Source organism: Pipistrellus hanaki (genome assembly GCF_964339955.1).
Source record: "Pipistrellus hanaki genome assembly, chromosome: 3".
In the NCBI taxonomy this organism is placed as follows: Eukaryota; Metazoa; Chordata; class Mammalia; order Chiroptera; family Vespertilionidae; genus Pipistrellus; species Pipistrellus hanaki.
Genome location: NC_140505.1, coordinates 30,249,619 through 30,264,276, shown reverse-complemented (window position 1 = coordinate 30,264,276; position 14,658 = coordinate 30,249,619). Strand labels below are relative to the sequence as shown.

The 14,658-nt window shown below is 38.7% G+C and overlaps 1 pseudogene across 1 annotated transcript in view; it reads right to left on the bottom strand.

The window, feature by feature from the left end:
* Positions 1-8,559, bottom strand: part of LOC311618716 (peptidyl-prolyl cis-trans isomerase A-like) — a 46,734-nt pseudogene extending 38,175 nt beyond the window's left edge. Inside the window, exon 1 of the transcript in view lies at positions 8,466-8,559. The product of the transcript in view is annotated as a peptidyl-prolyl cis-trans isomerase A-like (transcript). The remainder of the gene's footprint in view (positions 1-8,465) is intronic.
* Between the last annotated feature and the right edge of the window lie 6,099 nt (positions 8,560-14,658).

Below are 14,658 nucleotides of genomic sequence, written 5' to 3'. Positions count from 1 at the left end.
ATTAGACATTATTTCTCTTTTCTGAACTGCTTTCACAATCTAATAAAATATAAAACGACTCTGTAGCTGATCTCCATAGCCAAGGCATGCAAGATACCTTCTAAGGTTTGGTTTACCAATGTAATTATGAAAGATATTTTTAAAAATATATTTTTATTGATTTTCTAGAGAGGAAGGGAGAGGGATAGAGAGCCAGAAACATCGATGAGAGAGAAACATCGATCAGCTGCCTCTTGCACACCCCCCACTGGAGATGTGCCCACAACCAAGGTACATGCCCTTCACCGGAATCGAACCCGGGACCCGTCAGTTCACAGGCCAATGCTCTATCCACTGAGCCAAACCAGTTTTGGCCAAACTTATTTTTAATAAGTCACGTATCTTTCACTGTGTCACCCAGAAGTAGAAAGACCTTTCTGGGAGAAATTCTATAGTCCAGATTTGGTAGCAGAATTTCACTTGTCTCTGGTTTGATGAAGATGACCCTAATATCTAGTGGCTTTTAAAAGGGACACACTTCAGAGAGCAAACAGTGCTATTTTTCTCCTTTTGGACTGAACATACTTGCAACACATCTTCTGTAACAACTGTTTTCTCCAATTAGCGGATCTACAGAAAATTTCCAGCGTCAACCTGTTTTCACTGGTATTTTATTTTGAGTTTTCCCTGGGCTCTCTCCCTCACTTAGTCTCACATCCACCTTTCCACTGGAAGCGATCGCTTGAAACGCCACCGTCTGTTTTTGTCAGTGAGAGAACTCATGTGAGGCGTGCAGAAGCAAAGTCCAGGAAGCTCAGATGCTAGCAGCTCCCTCTTTGGAAGCCTGGACACATTCCAGAATGTAGGACACTGGAGAGAGAGACTGAAGTGACAGGTTACAGGTGGGGCAGAGACAGAGCTCAGTGGCTGGTAGGTGTTTTTCTTCCTCTCTCTCCTAGAAAGCAGTGGATCACCCCCAAGGGAATTAGCCAAATGCCTTGCAAAAGATAGTCTAAAAAGGCTGATGCAATCCCCAAAGAGACAGCTCTATCAAAGGTAAGGAACGGGTCCCCCAGATGGATAAGAGGAAGCAGCCAGAGGCTCCTACAGCACAGGTGTGTCTCCTTTGTTCTTTTAGGAAATCCTCTCTAGGAGGAAGAAAGATCCTATATTTTTAAAGGCTCCTGTTGTTCCACTAATCAACAGAGAGTGGAAGCCAGAAAAAAAAAAAAATGTGTGCTTTAATATTCCTTCATGCTCTTGGCCTATTTTTCCCCCCTGTTTGTCAGCTCATTTGTCAGCAGACACAACTTCCCTGCCATATAGCTCTTAACTCACACTTATGTGCCAGAGCACAAAAATGCAGACTTATGAAGTGGCAAAGGGATTGATTAAAAAATCTAAATTTTTATCTTTCTGGAGGCGTAATAGTTTAAATGTAACCCATGGTAATATCTATTCTAAAAACTCTTACTTTTGATACCAACGTAGCTGACTAGAACTTGCTGTAGTGACTGCAGAGAGGATTTTTTTTATTACATTTTAAACACCACAAGAACAATATGTATATAAATCTAATTAAAAAACGAATGGCAATGCTTAAAAATAAGGATGATTTATTATTATGATTTCCCTGTTTTATTTCTAGATTTTACATTTTATTCCCAATCTACATTCGGACCAGTGTGTATTAAAACAGTAATTAAAAAAATAAATGAATAATGCTCCAATTTCACATCTTTTTAGTAATCAATAGAGGCTATGGCATAGCCTATGTTTGGCTACATTCTTTAAACTTGTCTTTTTTCCTATCTTTCCCCCCCTCTTTTTTCTTTCTCTAAGGTGATAGCCTGCTTTCCAGACTGATCTGCTCCTGCCCCCTTCATTCATCTGCTCATTTGAGCTGCATTGCCTCTCACCTTGGAGCCCTTCATATCTCCTCCCACACCCCAGCCATTAATCATTCAGCAACAAATACCTTGGGAACACTGGTTGAAAAATGAGTTAGAATTTCCTAATTCATGTTTTAATTGAACTTCAGTAAAACTACTTATGTACAACTTTCTTATCATTTTGCTTTTTTTTTTTAGGGGAAAAAAGTAAACCCTAACCTACCTAATAAAGAGGGAATATGCTAATTGACCATCACACCCTCACAAAGATGGCAGCACCCACAGCCAATAAGGAGGGAATATGCTAATTGTTGCCAAGCCTTCAAAGATGGTGGCACCCACAGCCACAAGATGGCAGTGCCTAATCCCCTCCACCTTGCCAGGGTGGAAGGTGTGCAGGAGAGCCCAGCTGCTCCACACACCTGCCTCCAGAGTTCCCCAGTCCCCTCAGCCCCCCAGCCGACCAGGACTGCCTGAGGTGCAGGTAACCAGGGTGATCGAGGCTTGTGCTGCCAGCAGTGGTAGCAGCAGAGGTGTGATGGGAACATCTTTGCCTGATCGCCGGGTCGCCTCCTATCCCTGAAGGCTTCTGGACTGTGAGAGGTGGCAGGCTAGGCTGAGGGACCCTCCTCCCAGTGCATGAGTTTTCATGCACTGGGCCTCTAGTCATAAAAATAAATACAAAAGGGTAGCGTTCAAAAGAGGAGGCTATTTGCCTACCTTTTCTGGGATGTCAGAATCTGAGACAGCTGCAAGGAGGATGGCCCAGGTCTTTGCTCTACCCCACACTGGGTGTGAGAGGTCTGGCCCTTCTGGAAGGCTGGAAGAACCAGCACAACACAGGTCCTGATTCTGGAGAAAAACGAGGATCAAAGGAGAAAATGAGTGAAACTTGTTTTTATTTTTCTGACCTGTTTTTTGTTGTTGTTAGTACTCCCCCCAGGATATTTTTTCATTGATTAAAAAAATTATATATTTTATTGATTTTTTACAGAGAGAAAGAGAGAGGGATAGAGAGTTAGAAACATCGATGAGAGAGAATCATCGATCAGCTGCCTCTTGCACACTCCCTACTGGGTATATGCCCACAACCAAGCTACATGCCTTTGACCAGAGTCATACCTGAGACCTTTCAGTCCACAAGCCAACGCTCTATCCACTGAGCCAAACTGGTCTCAACTGATTTTTTTTTTAAGAGATAGTGGAAGGGACATGGGGAGACAGACAGAAAGAAACATCCATATGAGAGAGTCACATTGATTGGTAGCCTCCCGAGGAACTAGCCTGCAACCCAACTGAAGTATGTGCCTTGACCAGAATATAACCTGTGACCCTTCAGCCCATGGGCTGACATTCTATATATGGAGCCAAATCAACTAGGGCTTTTCTGTCATATTTTTGTTTCATAGGGTATGTTAACCGTCTGTCAATCTTTTGGAAGGGCAATGACTCTAAATTCTCTTGTTTTGGAATGTGAAGCCATGATTACTTTCTCTTTTACTTTCTATGTGTGGATTTAAAGAATGAGCCATGATTCTTTGTCATTGCTATAATTTAATGGGAGGATTTAAATAGTGTTCATACTTGCATTTCCAAATATTTTTCTTCATTTTGTTTTAATCAAATCTGTTCTACCCTTTGCTTGTATTTTATTTTCAGATATTAATATACTAACTTCTCACAGCTAGTCTGGGAGATATTAATTTGCTTTTAAGATCAATAAATGTTCACATATATTAAAATGGAGGGAGGGGGGAACAGTTAATAATGGTTAATGAAACACAGACCTGATTGTATGATTTCTGTCCTCAAAAATCTGCCACTGTTGTCCTTTGCCTTCAACAGAGCCCAGGATGGTTAGTCAAGAGTTCACCCAAATCTAGTCTCAACCTAAGTCAGACCTCATCCTCTCTCCCTGCACCATCCATTTTACATTCTGGTCCCATGAGCCCTTAGGCTCTTCTGAAACACACCTTGTGCTTGATGCTACATCCAATGCTTTTGCTCAATTGTTTCCTCCACCAAGATTGTCTTTCTTCTTGAAGGAACATTTTATTTATCACCTAAGATTGAGGTTTCTGAGAAATGTTCTGATGCTATTGGTTAAAATAAATATTTTCCCACTTCAGTCTTTCATAGCACTTTATTAGTTTCTCTGTTTTGAATATGATGATAATTAGCTTTGTATTACAGACAGCTGCACATACTTGTGCTTTCTCCATGATATTTTAAACTCCTTGAAGACCACACTCAAAGTTTACATAATTAAAATAGCTATTACTTGTCAAATGTGTTTGCATATTGCCCTATGAGTAGATGTTTTCCAATATTCGTATTTATTGTAAATTTTATATAAAATATTTATGAGCTCCAACTTCTTTCTTTCTTGCTCATACAAGAAATACCCACCAAATTACCCAGTAATCCACCCTAACTGTATCAAAAAGAAATACTGCATATTAAGAATATATATGAAGGCGTATTGCAAATTAATCATGATAGTTAAACTAATTGGTTTTGCACAGAGAACTTAAGTATTAACCCCCAAAACATATCTACATCTCCCTCTTCTCCAACAAAAGCAATAATTTTATTTCATGAGCTTCAGGGGTCAGAATTCTTTCTTAGTGTCTCTGAGAACAGGTCTCCTGAGAGGTAAAAAAATGCTCTTGACTCTTTCTGGACAAGACATATGCATTGATCAATCAGCTGCAAAGCTAAGAGATAAAACCAGGTCCCATGTTCAAATTTGCAAACTGACTTTATAAACCCTGACTCTACTTACTTGTCTTCTAGATTAACTTGGAACTGAAATAAATATGTCTAATGCCTTGATTTAAGGATACTGTTCTTGTTCATTCTAAAAATGTTGGAAGATTTCTGGGGAGTTCTGGAGGTATCTCCAGGAATCCTGGTTTACTTGGAGTTTCAGAGACATATTGTGGTTCTTTATGTCCACAAAATCTTTGTAAATTCTCCTTCAAAAGGTGTAGACTAACTCTTCTCACCTTTAATATGGGCCTGAGTTAGTGATTTGATTCTAACAAATGCAATATACTTGAAGTGACAGTGAATAACTTCCAAATCTAGGTCATAAAAGGTGATACCACTTCTGCCCTAATCTGTCTTAGATCACTAGCCAGCCCATAAAGTTGATCTCCTAGCTGTTGGAGAGGCTATTACAGAATGAAATAGAGATTTTTGCCAACAATCAGCACCAAGTTCCAAGCCATGTAAAGTGATCCAACTTGAAGAGGACACTCCAGCCCCAGTTAAATTCTCAGATGATTGTAGTCTTGGTTAACATCTTAATTATGACCACATGAGAGACCCTGACTAAACTGAGCTAGAACCTACCCATCTATAGAGTCTCAGGTTTCTGATCCACTAAATAAACAATAAAAGGATAAAACAATAGAAGAAAATAAAAGAGAGTCTCAGAATCCAAGATAGAGAAGGCTTATCTTAAAGACATTGTGGCTGTGGCTTTTGTCTAATGGAGTGAATGCCAACAAGAACCATAAAAGACCCACAAAGGTTTTAAGAAAATTTTATTAGTAAAAACATTATTTGCTTAAACTATAAGGGACAGAGTAGAAATGAAGAAGGTCTTTGGAACAAAAATTTCTACAAGTAAGAATTAGGCTGAGGAAAGTATTTAGCTGAAAAGACAATCTGCTATATATGGAAAGAAAGAATGACTCAGGGGAAAATTCTCATTGCTTAGAGGGCAAAACATGTGCTATGGAGAATAATTCCCAGGACTTGACCCTTAATCAAGAAAGTATCAATATATGCTCTGCTAGACTTCAGAATTGCCATGGACCAGTGCCTCCTGTGTGTTCTCTGTTTTACCATTTTTAAAAGGGAGTGTTTACTGGATACTTCATCTTGTCTCAGCATGATAAGTAGGTGTGTAACACGGATAACTGTCTTTTCAGTTGACAGGTCTTCAGATAAGGGGCAGCTGTACTCAAGGTACCATAACATTTGAGGAGCTTCATTTTTAGCAGGATTCGATTTAGGTGCCAAGATTTTCCAACTTGAGTCTAAGTTGCTGCTGTAATAATTGAGATTTGTGGCCAATTTTGGTGTGTGTGTGTGTGTGTGTGTGTGTGTGTGTGTGTGCATATTTTGCATGTTGGAAGAAGGGGCAGACTCTGATGGGTTTATAATGCATCCAAAAAGTCTGTGACATTTTTTATTTTGAAAGGTAGAGCTTGAAACCACTACCTTAGAATATGGCTCAGACTTGGCAACTTAATTCTAACAAATAGAATGTCACAGAAGTGACAGTATGCATCATTTGATGCTAGATCATAAAGGCATGATTACTTCCTCCTGGGCGTCTTTCTCAGACAACTTGCCCTGGGTAAAATGATGCTTATATTAAGAGGACACTCGGGCAGGCTGTAGAGAAGTCATTAGAATGAGAAACTGAGGCTTCCTGTCAAAAGCCAGCACCAGCTTACCAGCCATGTGAGTGAGCCACCTCCAAAACATATCCTTCAGACTTAGTCCGGCCTTTGAATAACTGCAACACTGGCCAACATTTTGATTGTAACCTTGAAGGAACCTCCTGAACCAATACCCCTCAGATAAGCCACTCCCAAGTTCCTCACACATAGTAGTAGTTATTTATTGACGCATAACTAATTATTCCCAAATTTGGTGACTTTAAAAATCAAAAGTTTATATTCTCAGTTTCTGTGAAGCAAGAATTTATGGTTGGATTACTGGGTGTTTCTGACTCATGGTCTCTTATGCCGTTGTAGTCAAGGTACTGTCTGGGGCTGTATCATACTGGAGGCTTGACTGGGTTGAAGGACCCACTTCTAGGACGGCTATCCCATGAAGCAGGTCCCTGTTCCTCACTGGCCGTTGGCAAGATGCCTCAGCTCCTCCTCCTGCAGACCTCTCCACAGTCTGCTTGAGTGTCCTCACAACATGGTGGTGGGCTTCCCTCATAGAGTGATTCAAGAGATGAGGTGACATGAAAACACCACAGTGTCCTTGATGACCTGGCCTTGGAGGTCACGTATTGTCTTTTCCACAAAATCCTCTTAGTTACACAGGTTGGTCTTATTCAGTGAGGCGGGGATTACACAAGGACATGGAAATCAGGCAGTGGTGATCTCTGTGGGTCATTTTGGAAGCTGGCTACCACATACCACAGTGAAGTAACAAGTGGTGATTATTAATGTCACTAATTTCTGGGGTAATTTGTTATATAACAATAGATAACTAGTATACAAAGAGTCTGAAGTGGGATATTTCAGTTATTCCTCATGGTTCCAAGTGAAGATGTTAGTGCTGCCTGCCTCCTCAGATCCTGAAGCACAGGGGCTGTCATGGCCCAGAAAGGCACCAACTTGCTCCTGGTTTAATACAACCTCTTAGCTGGAGAGGTGTCCTAGCATCTGGGAATCTTTGGAATCCGCCTGATATCCTCACAGCTGGTGCCAGAGCATACTTCTTGGCAATTCATTAGCCAGATTCATTTATCCATTTTCTAATTTTAAGTCAGATTTTACAGTTTTACTTAAGTTTCTACCTTAGATTCTAAAACCTTTGTATTCCTTCCACATATGCCTTTAGAACAAGCTTTTTACACTATGCCTTTCCAGATATAAAAGATATTGGGTTTGTTTCTTATCCAGGCTTTTCTTTTTCTTTTTCTTTTTTTCAGAACAAAATAATGTAAGTCATTCTCCCCAGACAGAAGCATAGAAATAGAGATCAGGGAAGTACAGCATGCTGTTTCCATCCAGGTGAAAAATTCATCTAAAATGACAGAAATCCTGGGTAATGATGAATCTCTAAGGACTCAAGTGTCACAGCAAACTAGCTGATTGGTGTGTGCAATTGAGCTATAGCTTAATATCAATACTTACACTCCCCTTTGAATTGAAAATGAGGCAATTAAAAATTACTATATTCTTGTTTTGAATTGCTTCTTGTCCCTTTGGGTGTGCCATAGCCTAGTTTTGTGGCTCTTAAGTTGAGAAGCCCTGTCTTGCAAATTTGAAAGTTCGTGGACTCTATTTTGAAGTGGCCTTCATTCTACAAATAGGCTTTACTTTATTATTTTCTACTCCCACTGGGGATGTCTTGACGAAAATAGCAAGACCCAAAGACTTCCTGAAGGCTAATCTTTTTCTGGGTCATATGATTTTCAGTTTTCATCGGGAGAGGGTTTTCTGATAACAACAGGTTTGGCTGGCAGTGAACTGGAGAAAATCCCGTTGCTTTAGCATTAACAATGAGTGGAATTTCAGTGCAGCATGGTTATTTGCTTAGCACAATAGAAATTGGTACAGACTGGACTTGCAAGTGTCAAATAGATTGTGTGGGAAAATCTATATTTGTGCAACTGAGTCAACAAACACTTCTGAATGCAGAAGTGCTGATAAAACTGTAGCAAATAATTTGGCCAACTTCAATTCATATCCACAGATTATATTGGATTAAAAATACACCTATGAAGAAACAGTTAAATATTGAAAACAGCAAGGATCTGCAAATTCTGGGGCGGAGGAAAGAAGAGTCAGTGAAATGAAACATTAGGAATACAAAACAGTATGCAATTAATACCTGTTTCAGAGGCAGCTTGATAGAGGCGGAAATCACAAACGAACAAATTATCTAAGAAAATGCTGAAGTCGTCAAGCCCACTACTCACTCGCATCACGAAGTATAAAACAAACAGCGATTATATTACATGGAGATACTCTATCTTCTGATATATTTTGGCTCTTACTGGGTAAACAGTCTCCAAGTAGATAGGAATTTACTTGAACTTGGTGTGTCCAAGTTTATGGGCCAGACACAGCTTTTTAGATATGACCTGAATAAATCACTGCCTTACATCATGCAGGTTTCTGGTTCAGAAAGTCTTACAAGGTTACTGGGTCAAGAGCAAGTCCTGGACTAGGAGTTCTGAGCTGTAGGAACAATTTGAAACAGGTCAGTTTAATACCACAAGTCTTGAGTTCCTTATTGACAAAACCCAAGTTTCAGTTCTTCAGCTGTCTGCTCCACGACATTGTTGAGAAAGTATCAAATGTAATTATAAACTCGCACACTCACACATATGTGTGCACCCTCACAGGCTCACATACACTTACATGTGCAAGTGCATACACAAAAACACTTTAGAGTCATCTTCTTTTTACTACTCCAGTCAATGAAGGGAAAATTTGATGGGGGCCCCAGGGCCATGGGGCTTGGGCTGGTGGCCACCCTGCACAGAAAGGAGTCGATGAGGGGACAGCACACTGTAGTTGATCAAAACAAAAACAAACATAATAAATTTGAATACTTAAAATAAATTTAATAGGTTAAGTACTATTATTGTCCTCATTATTCAAAAGACCTTACTGATCTCATTATGTTCAATGATGTAACTTTCCCTCAGGCAAGCAGAAAGAAAGCAGTAGATCCTAGGTTTTGGGATTCCAAATCACAGGCTAAATTCTAAAACATAGGGAAAGGAGAAAGAGAGGGGTGGTAGACTCCACAATCTGAGGTGTGATGATCTTGTTAACTCCTAGGCATATAGATAATTTTTCTTAGTAGAATTCTTAGGAGACACTTAGCAATGCAAAGACAACTCTACAATGCACACTAAATGTTCTCATTATTTAAAATTATAATCAACATGCGTTCTGTGTACTTCAGTTCTTGTCTTGAATAAAAACCAGTCACAGCGAAAATGAAGCCTGAGTTTTAGGGCAGTAATTTGCGGGAAATTCATATTTTGTTCCATTGCCAGAGATTTCAAAAATAGACATCACTGGTCATAAAAGGAATAAAAAGAAAGTTGAAACAACACCAATTCTTCAGTACAGCTCTGAAAAAGCGTTTCTCAGACTTGGAACTATTGACATTTTGGGCAGGACAGTTCTTTGTGGGAGGCTGGCCAGTGCATTGCAGGATGTTTAGAGCATCCTGGTCTCTACTCATCAGATGGCAGCAATGAACAACTTTCTTCCCTGAGTTGTGACAACCAAGAAGTGTTTTCAGACATTGCTGGTTGTCCCCTGGCATACTAAATTGCTTCCATTTGAAAATCATTGCCCCAAAAACTTCTCACAAAACAAAACATGGATTTCTAGGAACTATTTTGGCAGAGCCCAAATTGTGTATGCAGTCTATATTAGTAGATAGTCACTAGGATGTTAAATTATTTTTAAAACACTTTTCAGAATTTTATATGCTTCAAATAGTAATGTGTTTTTGAAATTGATAAGACTGTTGCTTTCTTACAAATACACTATTTTGTTTTAACCAATAAACAAAGCCATTTTCTAATTCTGTTACTCTCTTTTTAATTCTACCTGCTTTATTCCAAATAAGGTTCTGAATATAGTGTAATCAAAACAAAGTTATACTATGATAAAGACAAATACTATATTAATACTATATTAAAATGCAATCACTACTTTTCTTCAAACTTCATGCATTTGAATTTTTTTAATCACCATGCTACCAAGATGTTTAAAAAATATATTTTGAGTCTCCATACACCTTCAATAACAGAAATATACCTACTGCATGCATACATATGTGATGGTTAATTTTATATGTCAATTTGACTAGACCAATGGAGTTCCAGATAGCTGTTTAAACATTATTTCTGGGTTTGTCTGTGAGGTTTTCCAGAAAAGATTAGTATTTAAATGAGTGGACTGAGTCCAGCAGAATGACTTCTTCAATGTGGGTGGGCACATCCAATCCACTGAGGGACAGGATAGAACTCAAAGGTGGAGAAAGATTAGATTCATTCTCTGCCTGACTGTCTATCCAGGCATCAGTCTTCTCCTGTCCTTAGCATTACTGGTTCTCAGACCTTCAGACCTAGACTAGAATCATAATTATAATTTGCTCCCAGAGCATCTCAAGGCTCCCAGATCTTGAAACTATGCAGCAATGGTTTCCTGGGTCTCCAGATTGCAGATGGCAGATGGTGGACTTCTCAGCAACCATAATTGCACAAGCCAATACCATATAATAAATATCTTCATGTGTAAATTTTGTGAGCCTATATCTATATCTATCTATACCTATACCTATATCTATCTATACCTATACCTATACCTATACCTATACCTATACCTATACCTATACCTATACCTATACCTATATCTATCTATATCTATATCTATATCTATATCTATATCTATATCTATATCTATATCTATATCTATATCTATATCTATCTATATCTAATCTATATCTATATCTAATCTATATATCTATTTCTATGTAAAGATATATACACTGAGTGGTCAGCTTATTATGATTTCTGAACACATAATAATCTGGCCACTCAGTGTATATCTTATATAATAAAAGGCTAATATGCAAATTGTTCCCTCCATCAGGAGTTCTACCAGCTGGCAGGTTGTCCAGCCGCCCATATCCCCTTCCCTTGGCCAGGCTGGTTGGACCCCATCCATGCACAAACTCATGCACTAGGCATTCAGAGATCATAATAATATGGCCACTCATTGTATATATGTAAAGGTATGTGTGAGGTATATGAATATATGTAAATTTTCTCTTTTTCTATATTTATCTATATTGATCTTTCTTATCAGTTCTGCTTCTGGGAGAATACAGTGTTACTAATACAGTTGAATATTATTCCCCCCAAATTTATGTCCACTTTGAACTTCAAAATGTGACATTATTTGAAAATAGGTTTGTGTAGATGTAATTAAATTAATGATCTGAAGATTAGATTGTCCTGGATTAAGGGTGGATCCTAAAGCTACTAACTGGTGTCCTTATAAGAAGAAAAACTGTCCAGTCAGAATGGGTCAGTTATTGAGTGTCAACCTATGAACCAGGAAGTCATGGTTTGATTCCTGGTCAGGGCATATGCCTGGTCAGGACATATGCAACTTGGTTATTTGCTTAACACAATAGAAATTGGTACAGACTGGACTTGCAAGTGTCAAATAGATTGTGTGGGAAAATCTATATTCGTGCAACTGAGTCAACAAACAGGCTCCATCACCAGTGGAGTGTGCAGGAGGCAGCCAATCAATGATTCTCTCTCATCATTGATGTTTCTGTCTCTCTTTATCTTTCCATTATTCTATGAAATCAATAAAAAAATATATTTTTTTGTGAAGAAGAAGAAGAAGAAGAAGAAGAAGAAGAAGAAGAAGAAGAAGAAGAAGAAGAAGAAGAAGAAGAAGAAGAAGGAGAAGAAGAAATACAGACATGGGGACAGAGTCATGTGAGGCTGGAAACAAAGATTGGAGTGATGTATCTATAGCCAAGGAAGGCAAAGAATTGCCTTCAACCACTAGATGCTAGAGAGAGACATGGGCTAAATTCTCAATCAGAGCCTCCAGATAGAACCATCCCTGTGGAAACCTGATTTCAAATTTCTGTCTTCCTGAACTATGAAGGAATACATTTCTTTCCTTTTAAGCCACCCACTTTGTGGTAATTTGCTACAGCAGCTCTAGGAAACAAATTTAGTATGTACACATTGGTATGGGTCATTGTCTTAGGGCTGTCATAACAGAATACCATAGACTGGTGGCTTATAAACAATGTTGATTTACTTCCCACAGTTCTCGAGGCTTGTGTTGTTGAAGACGTGCAGTTGAAACCCTATAATTGTGGGATAGATGGAAGACTCGCCAAACAAAAGTAGCCAGTGCCTAATAAAGAAGACCTGAAAATAAAGAAGGAAGGACTATAAACAGGACTCAGAGCAGATGGACTCAGAGTCGATGATGAGACAACAGAGTCTAGCACAAAACTCAGGGTCCTTAGGGTTCAGTAGAGCTGAATTCAGATCCTCTTTCTGCATCTTCTTTTGCTTTAGGCAGGTGATGTTTCAGGTTTCACATCTATTGAAAAGTATACTCTGGGTTTCTTGTTGAAGTGGCACATAATGGGTACTCACATTGGAAGGGGCAAAAACATTTGGGATAGCTCCTGCTGGATTATCCCTCTATTTTGTGAGGAAATAAATCAGAAAAACAATTGTCATGAAGTATGTTTAACCCCCTTTAAGTTAATCTTTTAAAAGGCCCAGATGCCTGAGGTGTGATAAGCCTTCCTCTAGTAATGCCAAGCTGACTTTGCATGAGAAAGAATGTTTCTGAGCCCTGACCAGTTTGCACAGTGAGGGGAGCATTGGCCTGCAGATTGTAGAATCACAGGTTCAATTCCCAGTCAAGGAAGAGAATGTACCTCAGTTGCAGGTTTCCCAACCCAGGTAGTACATGTGCAAAAGCCAACCAATTGATCTATCTCTCACCTCTTTCTCTCTCTCTCTCTCTCTCTCTCTCTCTCTCTCTCTCTCTCTCTCTCTCTCTCTCTCTCTCTCTCTCCCCCCTTCCTCCCTTCCACTTTCTCTAGAAATCAATGAGAAAAGAAAATGCTCGGGTGAGGATTAAAAATTTTTTTTAAAAGAATAAAAAAAAGAATGTCATGAAAAAACTCATCTAACTGTCTCTCTTATGAGGAAATCAGTTTTGATTAAGAGAATTGAGGGGAAGACATCACAAAATTTTAATTTATAAAGTAATACTTTTCCTTTTAATTTATTTGTGATCTTTAGAAAATTTAATGTGCTTATTCTTTTGACAACTGCCAGTAAGAACTAGTTAAAGTAGTATAATTTAAAATGATAATGTATGGCTGTATTCTGCTCTCCAGAAATTGAAAGTAACTTCCAAAAGAAAAAATAAAATAAAATAAGTAAAAGGTCCTTTATTGCCCTATTCCCTTTTGATATGGAAGAGAGCTTAGCTGCAAAGCAGAATCAGCTTAACTTTCTGAGGTGTGTATGTATTGATTTTTAAAGCTTAGACTACAATGGATCTACAGAAAACCAAGCAACTTGTATAACATGACAGCTATAGCGCAAACATCAAAGTAGGTTGGGTTATATTAGATTAAGTTGTATTTCCCAACTCTTTTGTCAATAAAAGTATACCCCCCAAACCTGTGTTATCTAGTAAAAAAAAAAAATAAGATCAAGCAATTTCAATGTTGTAGAGATGAAAATGTTTTCAAACAAGAGGCTCTGTGTATCTCTGAAAAGAGATTTTTAAAAAAGCACAACCCAATTGCTTATTTTCGGTACAAAGTTTATTTTTGAATAGCAAACTTGTCTTGAATATTAAGGAGAGTCTGTCAGGAATGCTGCTGAAATTCACAAGGGGGAACCTAAGTTCAGTCCTGTCCTCTTTCTATTGGAAAAAAAAATAACATGTTCTTAATTAGCTTATTTTTGGCACACAAAGAACACTCTTCGTTTCTTTTCTTTTTCATTCCATTAGTTGACAGGACCTCCAGGTAAAAGAAATGATTTTAATAAAAATATATTCCCTCACACCGTGTGAAGTGGAAGGTAGCTGAGCAGGAATAAAGAGCACGGAATAAAGATGTTAGTGCTGGCTCCTCTGAGACATATATGATGTTCGCACTAATGTATTTGATCGTTCCTGAATTGCTGAATACGGCTCTTTTCTCTCCAAGGCACAAAAGGGAAGCTTAATATATTTATATATCTACATACGCAGAATATACAGCCTGTTATTTGCTTTCTCTTTTTACCACTCTCTGTTTCTGCCTTTCTTCTCACTGTGAGCTGAAAAATGGAAGCAATTTGCTGGAGCCATTCCTGAAGTTCTCCTACCCTGCATCCTGAGCTTTATAATTGCTGTGATATTTCACCCATGCCAGCTGAGATGACTGAAAACTGTTAGTGGGCTATAGTAGGGGTGCCAGTATGCTGATATGTCATGGGCAG